The 16,577-nt window shown below is 39.8% G+C and overlaps 1 protein-coding gene across 2 annotated transcripts in view; it reads right to left on the minus strand.

Moving 5' to 3' along the window:
- The window catches only part of LOC108239340 (SPRY domain-containing SOCS box protein 4-like), a 42,895-nt gene extending 33,220 nt beyond the window's left edge, over window positions 1–9,675 (minus strand). Inside the window, exon 1 of one of the 2 annotated variants that reach the window (XM_017421997.3) lies at window positions 9,331–9,675. The gene's annotated coding sequence lies outside the window, so the exon portion shown is untranslated. Of the gene's footprint in view, window positions 1–7,188; window positions 7,301–9,330 lie in introns of those variants that run through there. The other variant, XM_025007192.2, reaches the window with a different exon arrangement.
- Window positions 9,676–16,577: the final 6,902 nt, after the last annotated feature.

The following is a 16,577-nucleotide window of genomic DNA, read 5'->3' on the forward strand; positions in this document are numbered from 1 at the left end:
CTTCTCTCCACCCAACACAAACAGCTCTGTTATCAAGACCATAAGCTGCTGGAGATTGCTACAAGAAGAAAACTGTTGTCATCATAATCTGAATAACAAACATTCATCAGCATATAAATCTATCCACAAGAGAAGCACGACATACCATACTTTCACAGGCCAATTTATCACCTGCACAGTAGGGCTGCTGCAAACAGTCTGATTAATCGATGTCAATTTTGATAATTTATCTACATCAATACTTTTAGTCGACACAATTTTAATGACTTTATCTCTAATTTATTAAACATGTCAAGAGACATAATCAATTCTCCACACCACGAGTATGTGCTGCATACATCAGTCGACTTCATGTCGGCTCCGTCTGACCCACAGTTATAAACCGTCATGACGGACAGAGCAGAGTCCGCAGCTGCTGCAGTTTCAGAACGGGCTGGGTTTTAAAGTCGTGCCCATTTTAAACCAGTAAAATAAACACATCTAACTGTGTAGGTAATCAAAAATGAGTCGATAAATTAATCAAGGAAAAAAAAAAAAGGTCATCAGCGGCAGCCATATTGCTTAGCCCTCCTTGTAACAGCTTCATGTGTTTTGTAACCAGTACAGTTATTTACCATTTTATTCTCCACTCCTGGTTAATGGGACAATTAGTTTGCAGTAACTAAGGCACAAACCCAATTTGGTTTGCAAACAATTTGCGTCGCAATTTAGCATGCTCCCTGGAGGAGGCCAGACGACCCCCCCCCCATCTGTCAAGAGGGTGGCAAATACAGATAACTGCAGCTTTTAATAATTTGACATTTTTAATGAGGCCTACAGGGAAGAGGGAGTAAACCATTTATCAAGCAGAAAACCTCAGGAGGAAAAAAAAAAGGCGATCGTCATTTCTGACCTTGTGCATGTCAATCCAAACAGTCTCAAGTGACTGTGTCTGCGGTATGACTTACTTCGGTATGGATTTAGGCTGAAAGAGCAGCCATTCAATATTGCAATAAACAAGAATACAGGATGTTTATTAGAGTGAAGATGGATAATGTCAGGAACAATAAGGTCCCCTGACACCCTTGTAATGATGGGTATAAAATTGACTACTATAAAAAAAAGGTAATTAGTTCCTAAATACTGTCGAACAACTTTAATATTTTGTTTATAAATTAGAACAAAATTCATTCATGCCCAGAAGGGGCATTCGCCTCAATGACCAAATCCATTCACCGCAGTTATAACTTCAATATCAACAAGACTTCCTCCAAACACAAGGAGTTTAACTGGGCTGCATGAATCAAGCAGCGGAATTAGTACAATTTGCCATGTGAGCACTTATGTCTTTATTAGCTACAAGGAAAATTAATAAATCATTAGCCACGGTCAAACAGGGGGTGTATTAAATACAATTAGCAGGCCGCTCTGCTAGTGGACTTGAGTAAGTTTTAATTAAAACCTAAAAACAAATCATTGAAAGTAGAAGGTTAACAAGCTAATTGTTAAAAAGCAAATTCGGGTTTTTTTTGTTGCTTTCTTCTCTTTTATTTCTGCTCCAGAGCTGAAAAAAAAAAAAAGTCAAGTCTCAAAACTTGGCTTGTTCTGCGAGTCAGCAGCAAATCTACTTTATATATTTAAATGACTGCCCCTGGAAGAAATCTACAAGCTTATATTTCTAACAAATCCAAATATTTGCTTTTTATGCAAACTCCAAGCAGAATACAGTAAGTATTCTCTGATACTTCAAGTGTTTTTTTTTTTTAAAACTAAACTGTACTGAGACAGGACCAACACCTTGCACAGGAATCAGCAGGCAGGGGAGACGTTGAACGTCACAGGTGCAACAAGATCCCAGTGGTACATCTCTGAGCGCACGGGAAAACTCAATTATTCATGTCCACGCGGCATGGCTAAACAATGGCTCAGCTGATGGGACCATTGAAACACGAGGAAAGGGCTCTGAGGGGTTGGCGAGATAACAGGAAGAAGCGCTCCTGGTGTCCGAATACCCAAAACAAAACACTACGAAGTCATTTTTATTTTTCAGATGTATCCAGAACTGCTTTGTACTCTGTGAAAGGTTTGTACCACCAAGCATGGAGAAAGAGGTGAAACAGCCTCTTAAAATTACCAGTCTTTCGATGATTAATTAAGCTGTCAGCATTCTTGATGGGCTTGAGACCATCATGTAGGCCCGTCCACAAATAATCACTCTTTTCGACGTTGTTTTATTTCTTTTTAAGGTGCTCCCATCTGCTGGGGTCAGTACAGCAAGCAAACGCACACAGATTTGGCAAATGTTTTATGCCAGACACCCTTCCTGATGGATCCTGGGCTCCAACCTGCAGCCTCGGGATTACAAGGCCGGTGGCGCTGACTGGCGAGCTTTGTGCCGTTTAATTATTTAAGGTTAAAAATTGAAACCTTGCCACCCTGATCAACTACATCTATTTCATAACAGCAGCTGGGACAAACTAACAATAAAGAATTTTTTTTAATTATTTTGACAGAATTAATACTTGTTAATACTTGTTTACTTTTTTTGTTGTGTCACATCTTCTGTTGCAGTCATGGCTTAATAGCCATTTTTTCTGTAAAAAGGTTACAGAAATAGAAAAGCATCTAAAAATAAAGTAAGTGGTACACATCCACACCCTTGTGGAATAATAGCCTTCTTTTGTCAAGAGGGAAGCTATTTTACAACAGGAACTGGGATAATAAAACTCTACGAGACATTAGTGGGGAGACCTCTATCTTTAGATTCCAGGAGTTGGTGTCAAAACATAATATTGATAGGATTTCTTTGTTTTTCTATTTAAGGATAAGGTCTGCTTATCAGGGCAGGTGGAGGGCAGGTGGAGTCCCTTGGGGATTAGAGCTGAGTGACCACCCAGTTTCCCACTGGTTACAAGACGCGTCCAGAAAGACTGATTCATAGATTTATAACAAATTGACAGGCCAGAATATTATGCCCTCTTTGGGAATGAAAGCTTGGGAGGAGGATTTATACATTCTTGGTTCTGAACCTGATTGGGGAAAAATGTGGTGTTATTTTGAGAGGACTTTGAGAAATCCTAATCATTGATACAGGGTTTCCCCCAGAAAAGAGGCTAAGCTGCATCCCTGTTGTTTGGGAATGTCTGGGGGTTCAGGAAGTAATTTCTTGCCTTACTGAAGTAAATGGAGCTCCTCTCTCTTTGAACCCTCCTGTGCATTTATTAAATGTTGATTCATAACCATCTCTTAATATTAAAATGTTTAATAGGGCGAATGTTTGCACATGTGTATAAATGCCTTGTCGTGTTGTTGACTTTACTCTTCCTAATTAAAAAGTTAAATGAGGAAAGGTTACGCAAATAGAATAACTTTAACGTTACAGTAATCTTTATCCGTTTCTATGCCATAATAGTATCATCTTAACTTCAGCCATGTGTAGAATAAAGAATGTATAATCCATGAATAATCCATGTTTTTTACAGAACAAGTCAACTCAGTAAAGAAAAAAAATATATATATTCATGACTACTTTGATATAAAAAAAAGGGTCAGTCAGTCTTGGAAAATTGAAATGATTTAAGCTGGTTCTGCTGCAAAAATTGTCAAGCTATTTGATCAAACTGGTTCTCACAAAGTCCATCTGAGAGACTGAAGACCAAAGCCTTTGGCACACATTAGTTAGGCCTTACTGGCACCAAAAAGATGTCCTTAAGCAGTGCTGCTGTTTACTTTCAGATATTCACACTGACCGAGCAGATTTGCCACATTACCAGACTCTTGCAAAGAAATCCCATTCATGCACAAGACACTTTCAGGGTTCAGCATCTTGCCTGAGAAACTGGATAAATCTGGGATTGAAGCAGCAATTTTTTTTTTAACTTTAAGAACTACACCCCCTGAGCTTGAACTGCCTACACACACAAAGAAGTACTCCATGCAACTGATACCAGCTTACACCAATGCTGAATGTCCTGAACAGATTTACATGTGAATAAATATGGAGCACAAACTGGATGCGCTTAGTTATTTTTCTTACAGAACGTTTGTGCATGTGTGCTCCTACTAAGCCCCATATAAGTTTGATGACACTGAGGTTGGCTTTCGGGCCACCATTTCAGACTGCACATTGGGTCACGTGAGCTGAGCCGCCCTGCCGTAGATGTGCATGTGGATCCTGCCCTCACACTGACCCTGTGGTTTGGCCTCATTGTTTTGCATGGCTTGTTGTTACGGCAGGAACAAAAGAATCCGACTATCTACCCACTTTATTGGACCCGTTAAGAGGGTTGACAGGCAAATTCTGTCGCCGCACAAGTTGCTGCTCAACACATGCGAGTGGATTGCATTATTAACTACATCTCAATAGGAGCTCTGTGTCACTGCCTTCAAAGCTGGAAATTACAGCATTATGCAAATCTACATTGAGTACCGAGGGGAGAATAAATCGTTGGGAGTCATTTTCATTCTAAGTAGTTTGTAGCTCAGAGCAGCAAAGCATCAGTGCATGAGCACAGAAGCGTGGGCGGAAGGTTCTTCCAGGAGGAGAGCGTGCGCGCCACATCACTCTCAGCTTGGAAAGACATAACTAACCCCATAACTAGTGTCTCTGTTTAGCATTTCCCTGGGAGAAACATTTATTATCTGCTAAAGAGTGTGAAGAGGATCTAGCTCACAGCAGAGATAGGCGTCGACGGCTGATTACCCCATTCTGTTTCACTCACATCTACAGAATATAACGAGCAGAACTGACTTGGAACAGTCCGGTGTACAAATCCACAGAAAGTCTGTACAGCATGTGAAATGTAAACAATCACAGTTCAGTGACTTACAAATTATCAGTAATACTGTTTGACTCTTAGCTACTAACACAACAGATTGTAGGTCTACATCTGTGAAACTGATTGAATTAAAGCCATTTTTGTGTTTGCTAAGGTTACTTAGCTGTGGTGGACATCTTGTTTTGGGGGAAACTCCAAAGGTTAATTAGGTGTAGATGTTTATGTGAGTTTGATTCAACTCCATCCAGTGGTTCATGGTATATTTTGCTAACAGACAAAGTGTAGACTAACAATCAGTGCCAATGTTTAAGCTGCTTGTGCAACTGAAATACAAATGGGGTATAAATCTCAGCTTCTATCTTGCCAAATTTTAGCTCTATATCTGTAAAACTTTAGGGTTAGTTTTTGGTGACAGCCATCTAGAATTGGGCTGACTCCAAACACCGATTGTAGATGTGTATTCAGTGATTACTTTCTCAAAGTTTCGTTAATCTGTTCAGTGGTTTACAAGATACTCTGCTAACACAACAAACAAATGATCACACAAACACTTCCAGACAGACATTGTTCTTCTGGCAGGTGACAGATAAGGCGTCACTGCTGCAGAGGAGAAAGTTCATACAAATGAGCTAACAGTGCATTTTGTGCCAGGTTTATTTTTCTATTACTACATTTTTGTTTGGTGCATTTAAAAATAACAAAAAAAATATTTTAAGAACACTTTAACAAATGTACAAATTCTGTACCTTTTTGGAAAAAAGTCTATCAACAAAATCACTGACAAATGGTGCCTATAATTCTACATTTTGGCCCACAACGATCACAAAAACCTGGAGGGACAATACAGCCCTAAATTTTGGCAACATTAGTTTTGGGTCACATTGTCCAACTCAACTTTGTGGTAAACTTATACTAAATCTGAGTAAAATTTACAATTGTTTTGTTCAACTATTGTGTTTTTAACTCGATTCTTTACCCTCTGTTGCTTTGGGGTTTTTGTTTTTTTTATGTTCTACAGTCACTGCAGTGAAATCAATTGCTGTCTGCCTCCTGTCGAATGAAGTTTACTTTTAATTAATCGTGCTGTCACCTACACAAGCAAAACTCTTTCAGCTTTTTGGAAAATTGCCTGCAGTTCCAGGTGTCTTTTTCGAACCGCCACCATCCTTCACTCCATGGAGAGACGAAAGAGGCACAAACATAACTACATGCAACTATAACTGAGCCCACAAGACCTATGATACTATAAAGCTGTCAAAATGGCTCATCTGCCAGCCAGTGACACAGGTGAATGCAGAGGGGAAATGAGACACTTCAGTCAACCCCATGAGGGCAGAGAAATTAGTTGTTTCACACACACACACAATTTACTCACTGTACCAAAGTCTCATAAAAAATGACTTCCCATCAGTGACACTAGCACAAAAAGGACTGTAAACCGCCTTGTTGAGCAACAAAACAAGGGGAAGTTATTTAAGAGCAGCTCGACGCAGTGAGAGGCCCTGAAGTGGTTCGATTCTCTCAGACGACATAAACACAAAGGCACAGCTGACCTTTTAAACTGGCCTGCTGTCTCTTAAAGCCCAGGCCAGGCCCCGCTCAGCACCGGATTGCTCTTAATGGGATTTCACAACATTAACATTCTACTGAGTCAGCATCAGGCACGACGGCTGCAGTGCCCCATGCGCTGAAAACAGCCTGGGCTCTGATTATACATCTCCGCTGCTGTATTTGTGTGTGTTTAAGCAGGTGTGAGATGCAGAATAATGACTAAATACTTACCCCCTATAACTGTTAGCAAACTAACAGAAGTGACACTGATTACATCTATGTTAATATTAATTGCAGCGTTATTTGATTACACCAACAACAGTGACACTAAGAGCTAAAGTGGATGTGATCACCTGGTATCACAGTTATCTATTTTGAACAGTGGGTGTTATAAAGAACAGCAAGAGGCTTCTTCTTGATAGTTCTGTAGCATTCACAAGAATAAACACAAACGCTATCTAGTCTAGACTTGATGACTGCATGTTTACTTGCTGTCAGACTAATCCAAAGCAGTTCAAGTCTAAAAGAAGTTGCTGTTTCGATGAGATGAGTATTTATATTAGAATTGGTAAGAAGTGCCAAAAGGTATTATTACTGAAGCTTTTAGTCACAAGTGACCACGTGGGGACATCTGAATAATGACTTATCAGTTAAACCCGATTCCAAATCCCCCCCAAGAGCTGGAAATGGAGTGAAGTGGGTAATTACTGTGTGTTGAGAACAACTAATTAACATTTAATACCATTTGTCATACTGATCAGAATGGAGTTCATCAGACGAGGAGGTCCTGTTTATTACATGCTCCATAACTGAAAAGAAGCCCAACAATGACAACGGTCAGCCAAGCAAACACATCAGCCAGGTATGTTCTCCATCTCACCATCTGCTGCTGGTCCACCCACACGATCCTTTATCACACTTGATCTGAACAGTAGGCTGCCGGTGCCCAGCAGGCCGAAGCAGATGGTGTGGGCAAAGACAAAACACTTAGTCTTGACTCGCGGGCGAACTCGAATCAAATGGTTACTGAAAGAAAAATAATTAGTGGCTCACCTGGAATCATGCTTGTCTATTTAAAAATTAATTAAAAAAATGAAAACATTAAAGCAAATTGTGCATGCGACTCCAGTCCTAACACTAAAGTCTTTCCCTTTCGTTAAACCAGTGTTGCCAACTTCCAGAAATTGAAGTTATAAACACTGAGTAAACAGGGTGGTTCAGAGAGACTGGGTACTTTGTCGTATAGATAATATTCAGCTGCGAGACGCCGTTTATAGAAGAGTGGCGTCATGAAAGAGAATTCAACAGGCCTCATGTTAGAAGAATTAAAAACTAAAAACAAGAACCAGTGTCAGTTTTGCTACTTTTAGCCTCTCGATATCATTTTGCTTCTTTAAGCTTATCGCTCGTCTTATGTACATTTAGCTCTTAGCTGCCCTTTTGCTACTCTTAGCTAGCATTTTTCAACTCTAAGCTTTTCGTTACCATTTTGCTCCTTTTAGTCAGCCTTTTGTTACACTTAGCCTTTAGCTAGCATCTTGCTTATTTTAGCCAGCCTCTTACTAACTTTAGCTACCATTTTGCTCTTTTAGCTAGCCTTTTGTTAAACTTAGCCTTTAGCTACAATCTTGCTCATTTTCACTGGCATTTTGCTACTTGTAGTTAGCATCTTGCTTATTTTAGCCAGCCTCTTGCTAACTTTATCTACTATTTTGCTCATTTTAGTTACCATTTTGCTCATTTTAGTCAGCCTTTTGTTACACTTAGCCTTTAGCTAGCATCTTGCTTATTTTAGCCAGCCTCTTACTAACTTTAGCTACCATTTTGCTCTTTTAGCTAGCCTTTTGTTAAACTTAGCCTTTAGCTACAATCTTGCTTATTTTCACTGGCATTTTGCTACTTGTAGCTAGCATCTTGCTTATTTTGACCAGCATCTTGCTAATTTTAGCTACCATATTGCCCCCTTTAGTTAGCTTTTGCTACATTTAGCTTTTAGCTGGCATTTTGCGTTTTAATCTTTTAGCTAGCATTTTGATCTTTTTAGCTTATAGGTGGTGCTCTGCTTCTTTTAGTTTTAATAATAACTCAGTTTCAGCTCCTACAGCAGTTAATAGCCCCTCGCATCGCTTTTTTCACAGAAATGTAATTTCAGTGGTTTGTGTCTGAAACCTGCTGTCACTTTAAATTAAAGCTTGTCCAATTTAACAGACAGGACGCAGCCTAAATAACAATGTTCTTAATAACCTGTGTTCAACATTGTTCCCTGCAGAAAAAAACATGATTCTTTACGATTAGACAAAAATCCCTGCCCCGTTTCATTCATCATCTATAAACAAATTTGCACTTGCTCTTAAAAATAAGGATCAAATTCAGTGTTCCTTATAGACCTAACGAGGAACATGTCTTTTTAGCTTCAAGTACTGACTATTCCTTATTTAAATGGGACCATTTGCAGCTCTACCCTACACCCACAATTCATTCAAATAAAAGCCAAGATAAGAGTATTTTCACACAGAAGGTAGACATTCCCAAATGTCATGTTTCTTCATGAAAGAAAGCAAACAACAATTAACTCTGCCTAACTCTACACGACTTGATTTGCTGTTTCTCTGTCTTCTGAATGTTTATGCATCACTTTGGACCCAGGAAACAAAAGTAAAGCCACATAAAACTGACTCATAAAAAGTTCTGTTTTGCCAGTCGTTGCTGTTCAACAGGTTTTAAATACATAAGCTGGCTGCTCGGGTAAAATAAACTAAAACCGCGGAGTGAGAACTACACAAACACGCATCAGACTTGTGGAAAAAGCCGCACAGATCTGGCGCACTGAGGTAAAGTTTCACGGCTGGGCGACAAAAAGAATTTCTCGGTGCGTTCACTGCCCCTCGGGAAAAAGTTCACTTTGAAAACTTTTCTGCTTTCCGTAAAGCAAAGCGACATGGTAGTACGGGTTATGTCACTTTCATGGCTGTTTTCGTTAAATACAGATTCACTGTTAAACCGGCAAGAAACACAAACTTACCATACGCAGCCCTCGAATGAGTACATCCAGGAAAGGTTTCGGGAAAACCCAGGCGACCCGACAAAAAAAAAAAAAAACTCTCACGAATTGGTTCGTATCTCCTCGAGGAAACCCACCGCTCGAAGTAAACACGCAGTGACGCGTGATACTTCGGGGAGATGAATAATGGTGGAAAAGGCTAAAAGACGAGGCTGGTGTGTGTCTTTGTTGAGTAGGGGGAAGAAGTGAAAGGACACCGAGGAAGGAACGGGCGGCTTTCCTCCTTTGTTCGTCCTGAATGTAGCCTGCGCCGTGGATATATTCTCACCGTTCATGTGTCCCTGACAGCCGCTGATTGGCTGGACGGCCGGGATCAAGAAAAGGTGATTCGCGTCAAGCTAGCCGGAGTACCGGCGCTACTTCCGGTCAAAATATTTTTAAAAATATAACTTTTACTATGAAATTATATTTTACATCTAAAGCGCTGGCACGTAATGCGCGGATATTTAGACATATCGTGAAATTCTTGTTATTATTAGGCGGCCGAGCATTCCTTGAAGAGAGGCATATCTGCAGCTAATTCAAGATGGCTGCCACATCTACCAAGTTGTGTTAATGCTCCGAGAATGGGTTGAGGATGACTCTCAGCTACTGGCTTATAAATGTTACTGTCAGTAATTTAGAGTAAATTATAACCATTTTTTTTGTATTGGCAAAGGCAGCCATTTTGACATAGGTTGACCCCCAAATGTCAATCAGCTGTAGAGGCACATCCACTGATTACTTTCTGAATGTTTATTTAAAACCTGCCATTTGGTTCATGAGCTAATTTTACTATTAGACAGTGTTGAGATGGCGCTGTATATGTTGACGATTACTCTCAGCTACTACCACACCAGGTTTTAGCTCAACATCTGTAAAACCGACTAAGTAATATAACCATTTTTGTGCTGGCTCATGTTGATTAGCTGTGGTGGCCATCTTGAATAATCCAAAATGTAATCAGCTGGAGATATATATGATTCCTAAGAGTTTCATTAAAAGCGGTCATGAGATTCATGAGACATTTTGCTCACAAATAGGGGGCCAGGTTACTCAGCTGTAGAAGTTTATTCAATGGTTACTTTCTGAAAGCTTCATTCAAATCCATCTAGTGGTTCAGGAGATTTTACGCTAACAATTTAGACAAACAAACACACACGCAAAAACATTATCGCCCTGCTTTCACATTTGGTGGCAGGATATAATGGATATTTCAGGTGATTCTTGTTGTCTAAAGTTTGTTTTATAAATGTGGTAATTTCCGTGCTTTTATTTTGTAGGTACCATTACTCCATTTCCTGTTAAATTCTGTTGCATTTCCTTCAGCTTGGAGCAGGGTGGAGGCATTCATGCCTAACATACTTTTATTCTGAGCATAATTACTATCTGCCTGATACTTTTGAAATTCATACAGGCTCTCTTGAGGAATGTGTTTTTTTTAATAATTTTTTTTGATGTTATAGTTTAAAAATAAAACAGTTTTGACTGGAAACATGGCCTAAAAAGAGAGTGTGAGCAGTTGGTTTTGTGTATCAAACCCAAATAAATGGGACAGCGACTTTATTTGTAACATCTATACTCACTAAGGTCAGAACAACTAAACCATCTGACTTTTAGGACATAAACTCATTACTTTGCTTTAGCACGCAATCCTGTTTTTACCATAACCACCATGACCCCGCCTACAGTACAATGTAAACAATGCCTTAGTTAAACACTGAGGCTTATCTAACATTCAAAGAATAAAACACCTTACAAGAGCACTCCTTACAAGAATTCATATCGCCTTTCATACCAAAGATTTCAACTAAAATCATCTTATGATAGGAAGGGACAGTTCTAGTTCTAGTTATAGTTGTTTTGGTTAAACCTTGTAAATGACATTATGTGGGATGTCATGCGATGTTGTGAGATCTTGAGAGACATGATAGCGCTCATAGAATGTGCTGAGGATGACTCTTAGCTACTACCACACCACATTTTAGCTCAATATGTGTAAAACTGGCTGAGCTAGAGCTGTTTTGTGTTTGCTAAGGTTATATAGCTGTGGCCGTCTTGAATGGTGTTGACTCCAAAAGTTAATTAGTTACTGATGTATATCCAATGAGTACTTTCTAATAGTTTAACTAAAACCTGTCCTCTGTTTTAAGTGATATTTTGCTAACACTACAGACAAACAAACCCGCACATACAGGCGCGATAATAATGCATTTTCACAAGCAGTGTCTATATCTTTTTTTTTTTAGTTCCGTTTTTAGTATTTCAGTCCAAATACAGTCTTCTGTTCCACATCTGTAAGAGTGTCAGATACAGAGAAAAAAAACACACAAAAAAAACAAGCAACCAGGCTTAGTCAGCAATAAAAGGCCTGGATGAAATTAGTTTCACTGTGAAACTTAGAGCGATATTTCCCAGTTTAGCCGGTGTTAAATCAATTCAAGAAGTCCCAAAGAATGGAATAAACGCAGCAGGCATCGCATGCCTGTCAGCTTGATGTAGAAAAGTGATCTTCCTCGCCATTCTCCAGTGAGTCACTGAGGGAATAGTTCGACATTTTTGATAAACATCCTTTCCCTTCTTACCGAGAGTTGCTTGAGAAGATCAATACCACTCTCATTTCTGCCCATTAAATGTGAAGCTGCAGCCAGGAGATCGTTAGCTTAAGAATGGAAAACGAGGGGGGGGATATACGTTTCTATAAGGCTGTCACTGGAAGCAGGAAAACATTTGTTACTAAGTTAGAGAGCTGATCTCAGAGAGACAGAGACAGCTTCAGCTGAACATGACTCACAGCTCCCATGCTGTGTGTGTGTGTGTGTGTGCACGCAGTGAGTTTTTTTGGTGTTGTGTAAGGACAAGCTTTGTGCATATCTGTCGTCTGTGAATGAGCTTCTGACACGTGTGGGATAGCGTGTGTGTGCCTGCCTGCTTTTCAGTGCTGACTTCAGACAGACCTGCCTCGGCTGTTCCTCCCAGCCCGCACAAATCTTACCCCGGGTCCTGGGAGAGACTCCTTGCATCCGATGTTTTCGTTCTCCGCCTTTCATTACGCCTTCTCTTTCCCTACCCCCCAGATATGCTCCTTATCTTTCTCCCAGCATGACTCTGTTTGTCTGTTCCTTTACTGTTTTTACATGTCATGTCTTATTTTTTTCCCCTCCCTGCCCTTGTTGTAAAGTGGGTTATAAGAAAACACTGTCAGTAAAGCAGAATCACAGAATCACTGTGGGGACTTATGCTTGTTAGAGCATATAGGGGAGTGACTTGTCTTGACTTGGTTGGACTTCTGTTCACTTTGCATATGAAGCACTGTGAGCGTGCAGTCGTGACCAAAAGAAAGAAAAACGACACCTTGCTTCAGTCCCGTGACTTCCTGTTTCAAGATACGACAAAAAGAATCATCTGCTCCTCACCGGTAATACATACAATACTAAAGAGGAAAATATGTCAGCAGCAATCCTGGAGGCATAACTGTTGCTGTCCATCAGTCTGACAAGATTTTAAAGTGATTTCCGAACCGTTTGGTATTCATGGTTCTTCAGCGAGAAAGACCGTCCGTCCATCAATCCTCTTCCACCTATCCATGTTTGGATTGCAGAGGTCAGGTCCTGAAAGGAAAATGACATCCCTTTTCCCTATAACATTGTTCCCCTTTGTGGAAATCTCAAGGTGTTCCCAAGTCAGAGTGGAGACTGTAGCATTAAGAACCCCCCCCCCCCCCATGACCTTTGACCTACCATCATCCTTCAGCAATTGTTTTGTCTAAAAAAAGTCTTTCTACATTGACTGATTCTTGGTATGATCTTTGATAATTGTTTACATATCAAGGCTTTCAGACTCTAGGACAGGAGTGGCAAATCCTGGTCCTGGAGGGCCACCATCCTGCATGTTTTACTTGTTTCTCTGCTCCAACACACCTGATTTGAATCAATGGGTGATAAACAGGCTTCTGCAGAACATGAAGAGATAATTTAACCGTTGAATCAGGTGTGTTGGAGCAGGAAAACAAGTAAAACATGCAGGATAGTGGCCCTCAAGGACCAGGATTGGACACCCCTGCTGCTCTGGGACATCTAAGTAGTAGAGATAGACTGTTTTTATGCTTCTTCTATTCACACCTGATAGCTCAGTAGACTTGGTTTCATTGGGGACCAAAATGTCAACATTTGTTCCATTTTCAGCTGCTGCGGTTCTCATTCACACTGCACCGAGTCAATCGAGCCAAACTCTTTGAGCAATAGCTCCAAAAGCAGGAAGCTGACTATAGAACAGGGCTTTCTGGGTAAATACAACCAAAACAAACATGCCTTTCTACCACTAGAGGGAGAAATGACTCGTGGTCAGACGTGGAGTAAAGAGGAGGTAAAATGTTTGTTTGGCACATGTACCACAGACAAAACAGAAATCCTTAAACCCCTAAAATTAGTCGCCACTCTATTTTTGTTTACTTTTCCAGAAGAAGGAAGTTGTGCTCAGTGTCTTCTTCAGAAGTTTTCATGTCGTTTCCTTCAGTAGTTCTTGGTGCAGCGCCACCACAGGCGAGGGATGGAACAGGTCGCTGAAGGGTTTGGCTCGATTGACTCAGTGCAGTGTGAATGAGAACCACAGCAGCTGAAAATGAAACAAATATTGACATTTTGGTCCCAAATCAAACCGACTCTACCAGACTATCAGGTGTGAATACACCCTAAGACTCATAAAAACATGATTTATACAGAGATAAAAATTTGTTCATTTAATTGTGGAATCTTTTGAAATGTAGAAAATAAATGTTGATAGTTTTATGTGTGTGGTTATCTCATAAGAAATTAGCCAAATCGTTTAGCAAACTTTATTTCTTTTGTCTTGCGAGAGACAAGACGGGTGATCCAGAACTTTTGAACAGGAAAAGATAAGAGACAACATGCAAACTCCAGAGACAACATGCAAACTCAACATAAAAACACTAAAACCAGGATTGCTAACCACCACTGTGCAGCTACTTCCATCAGCCTGTTAAAGTTTTTGACAGTACAATTAAAAAAGAACTCAACAATCATGGCTTGCCAGGAGAAAAAAAAAGCCTCTTCTTACAAAAAAGCAAAATGGCAGCAGATCAGCATAAAACTAGAGGAGATCAAGAAGATGAGGGCTGCCTTTGTTGTCATCTTGGCATACTGCAATGTCATCAGTGAGAGTGACAGTTCTTCCTCCTGCTGAGCCACAGAGGAAAAGTTTTATGAATATCATTTCCACTCCAAAGATGAGACTTTGGAATTATTAAGGTGATACTCAGTGAAACTTGGACTTGTGTATGATGAGTTGGGCTTCACAGGTCAGCCATTTGCTATATGCTCATTTACCTCAACGTATCCACCAGCTGGACACTTTCTATCAGGAAATGGAGGATATTCATGCTGCAGCATCATGTTGCTATTAGGAAACCATATTGCCAGCCTGTGGCAAATAAGCATGCTCTCCTTGTCTCATTACACACACACACACACACACACACACACACACACACACATCCACACACACCCTGAGGAGACAGAAAATTACTGTGTAAATGCTGAAAAAGCATTCACACTATTGTTTCTATTTTTCTTTCCATGTTTTTTGCAATCTGACTGCTTCTGCAGACTTTATGCTATTTTATCCATTAACACATTCAACTGATGAGTGCTATCGATGTTTGGGTTATGTTATTTTTACACTTTTCAAAATATTTAACTTTACTTGTCATATATTCTTCATGAAAATATACCGAGATCCATTCAATTCCTTCAAAAACATTGTTCCCTTTGAAATCTGCTTCAGGGTACTTGCTCCATTGTGTATTCTTATGCTACTTTTAGATTTTAGCTGTTGTTCCCTTACTTTTAGCTTTTATATACTCTTTGCTACTTTTAGCTTTTAGTAACCTTTTGCTACTTTAGCTTTTAGCTAACTTTTTGCTGGTTTTAGCTAACCTTTTGCTGCTTTTAGCTAGCCTTTTGCTGCTTTTAGCTAGCCTTTTGCTGCTTTTAGCTATCCTTTTGCTACTTTTAGCTAGCCTTTTGCTACTTATAGCTAACCTTTTGCTGCTATTAGCTAGCCTTTTGCTACTTTTAGCTAACCTTTTGCTGCTTTTAGCTAGCCTTTTGCTACATATAGCTAACCTTTTACTACTTTAGCTTCTAGCTACCATTTCCATACTTTTAGCTTTTAGTTACCCTTTGCTACTTTAGCTTTTAGCTAGCCTTTTGCTACTTTTAGCTTCTAGTTGCCATTTTGCTACATTTAGCTTTTAGCTATCTTTTTGTCACATTTAGCTTTTAGCTATCTTTTTGTCACATTTAGCTTTTAGCTACTGTTTTGCTCCCTTTAGTTTTTGTCTAGTGTTCTGCTTCACCTCCGTTTCAGCTTGTTCAGCAAATTTCAGCCAAGTTATTCTGTCAGCACTCAGCATTTGCGCTGGATTTTTCGCAGAACGTGCAGTTTCTCTAGTTTCTGTAAAGCGCTGTACAGTTCCCAACAAGCCAGGGCTCTGTTTTCCCTGGAGGTGATTCATGCATAATGCTGCTCGCTCTGCAATATTAGTCTGGCAGCAGGTGAAATCCTGGAGGAGCAGGAGGTGGAGGAAGGTCCACACAACTGTCAAAATGACATCTGTATTTCCAGTCAGGTTTCTGCCACAACCAGAGGCGGACAAACTGTGTTATGCCAACATGTATGACACTGTACCACTGCCATGTGACAGAGGACACACAACTTAAATCTGCCCTTTTGTTGCCGGTCTTAGTTAACACTCAATGAAACTGAATTCAAGCATAGTTCATTTCAAAGACATCATAATTTTTGTCTGGGTTAGGTTTATTATAAGACCAGTATCTACATTACTGCCTCTGTACATAAGAGAAAGCAAATAAATAATTGTTTATTTAATGTCTGGTTTTCCAGGAAAGATGGGATGACAACAGTATGTGGGCCAAATGAAAACACAATAAAATGATATTATCGTTGTGTTTTAAGATTGTTTGAATAGTTTCTGCTCCTCAGTGGGCACTTAAAACACTTTCCAAAGAAGTTTTAGGGGAAAAAAGCCCCGATTAGTCACAAGCTACATACTGAAAGTCACAGTTAAGTTAGGCTTCAAGATTTTCTCTAAATGTGATGTGTAAAAAAAAAAAAAAAAGAAAAAACAAAGACTTGATGAAATCACAAGATAAAAGATAGCTTTTCTAAAGCTTAGAAAAACAGAAAAG

This window comes from Kryptolebias marmoratus, linkage group LG2 (assembly GCF_001649575.2).
Source record: "Kryptolebias marmoratus isolate JLee-2015 linkage group LG2, ASM164957v2, whole genome shotgun sequence".
NCBI classification, from domain to species: domain Eukaryota; kingdom Metazoa; phylum Chordata; class Actinopteri; order Cyprinodontiformes; family Rivulidae; genus Kryptolebias; species Kryptolebias marmoratus.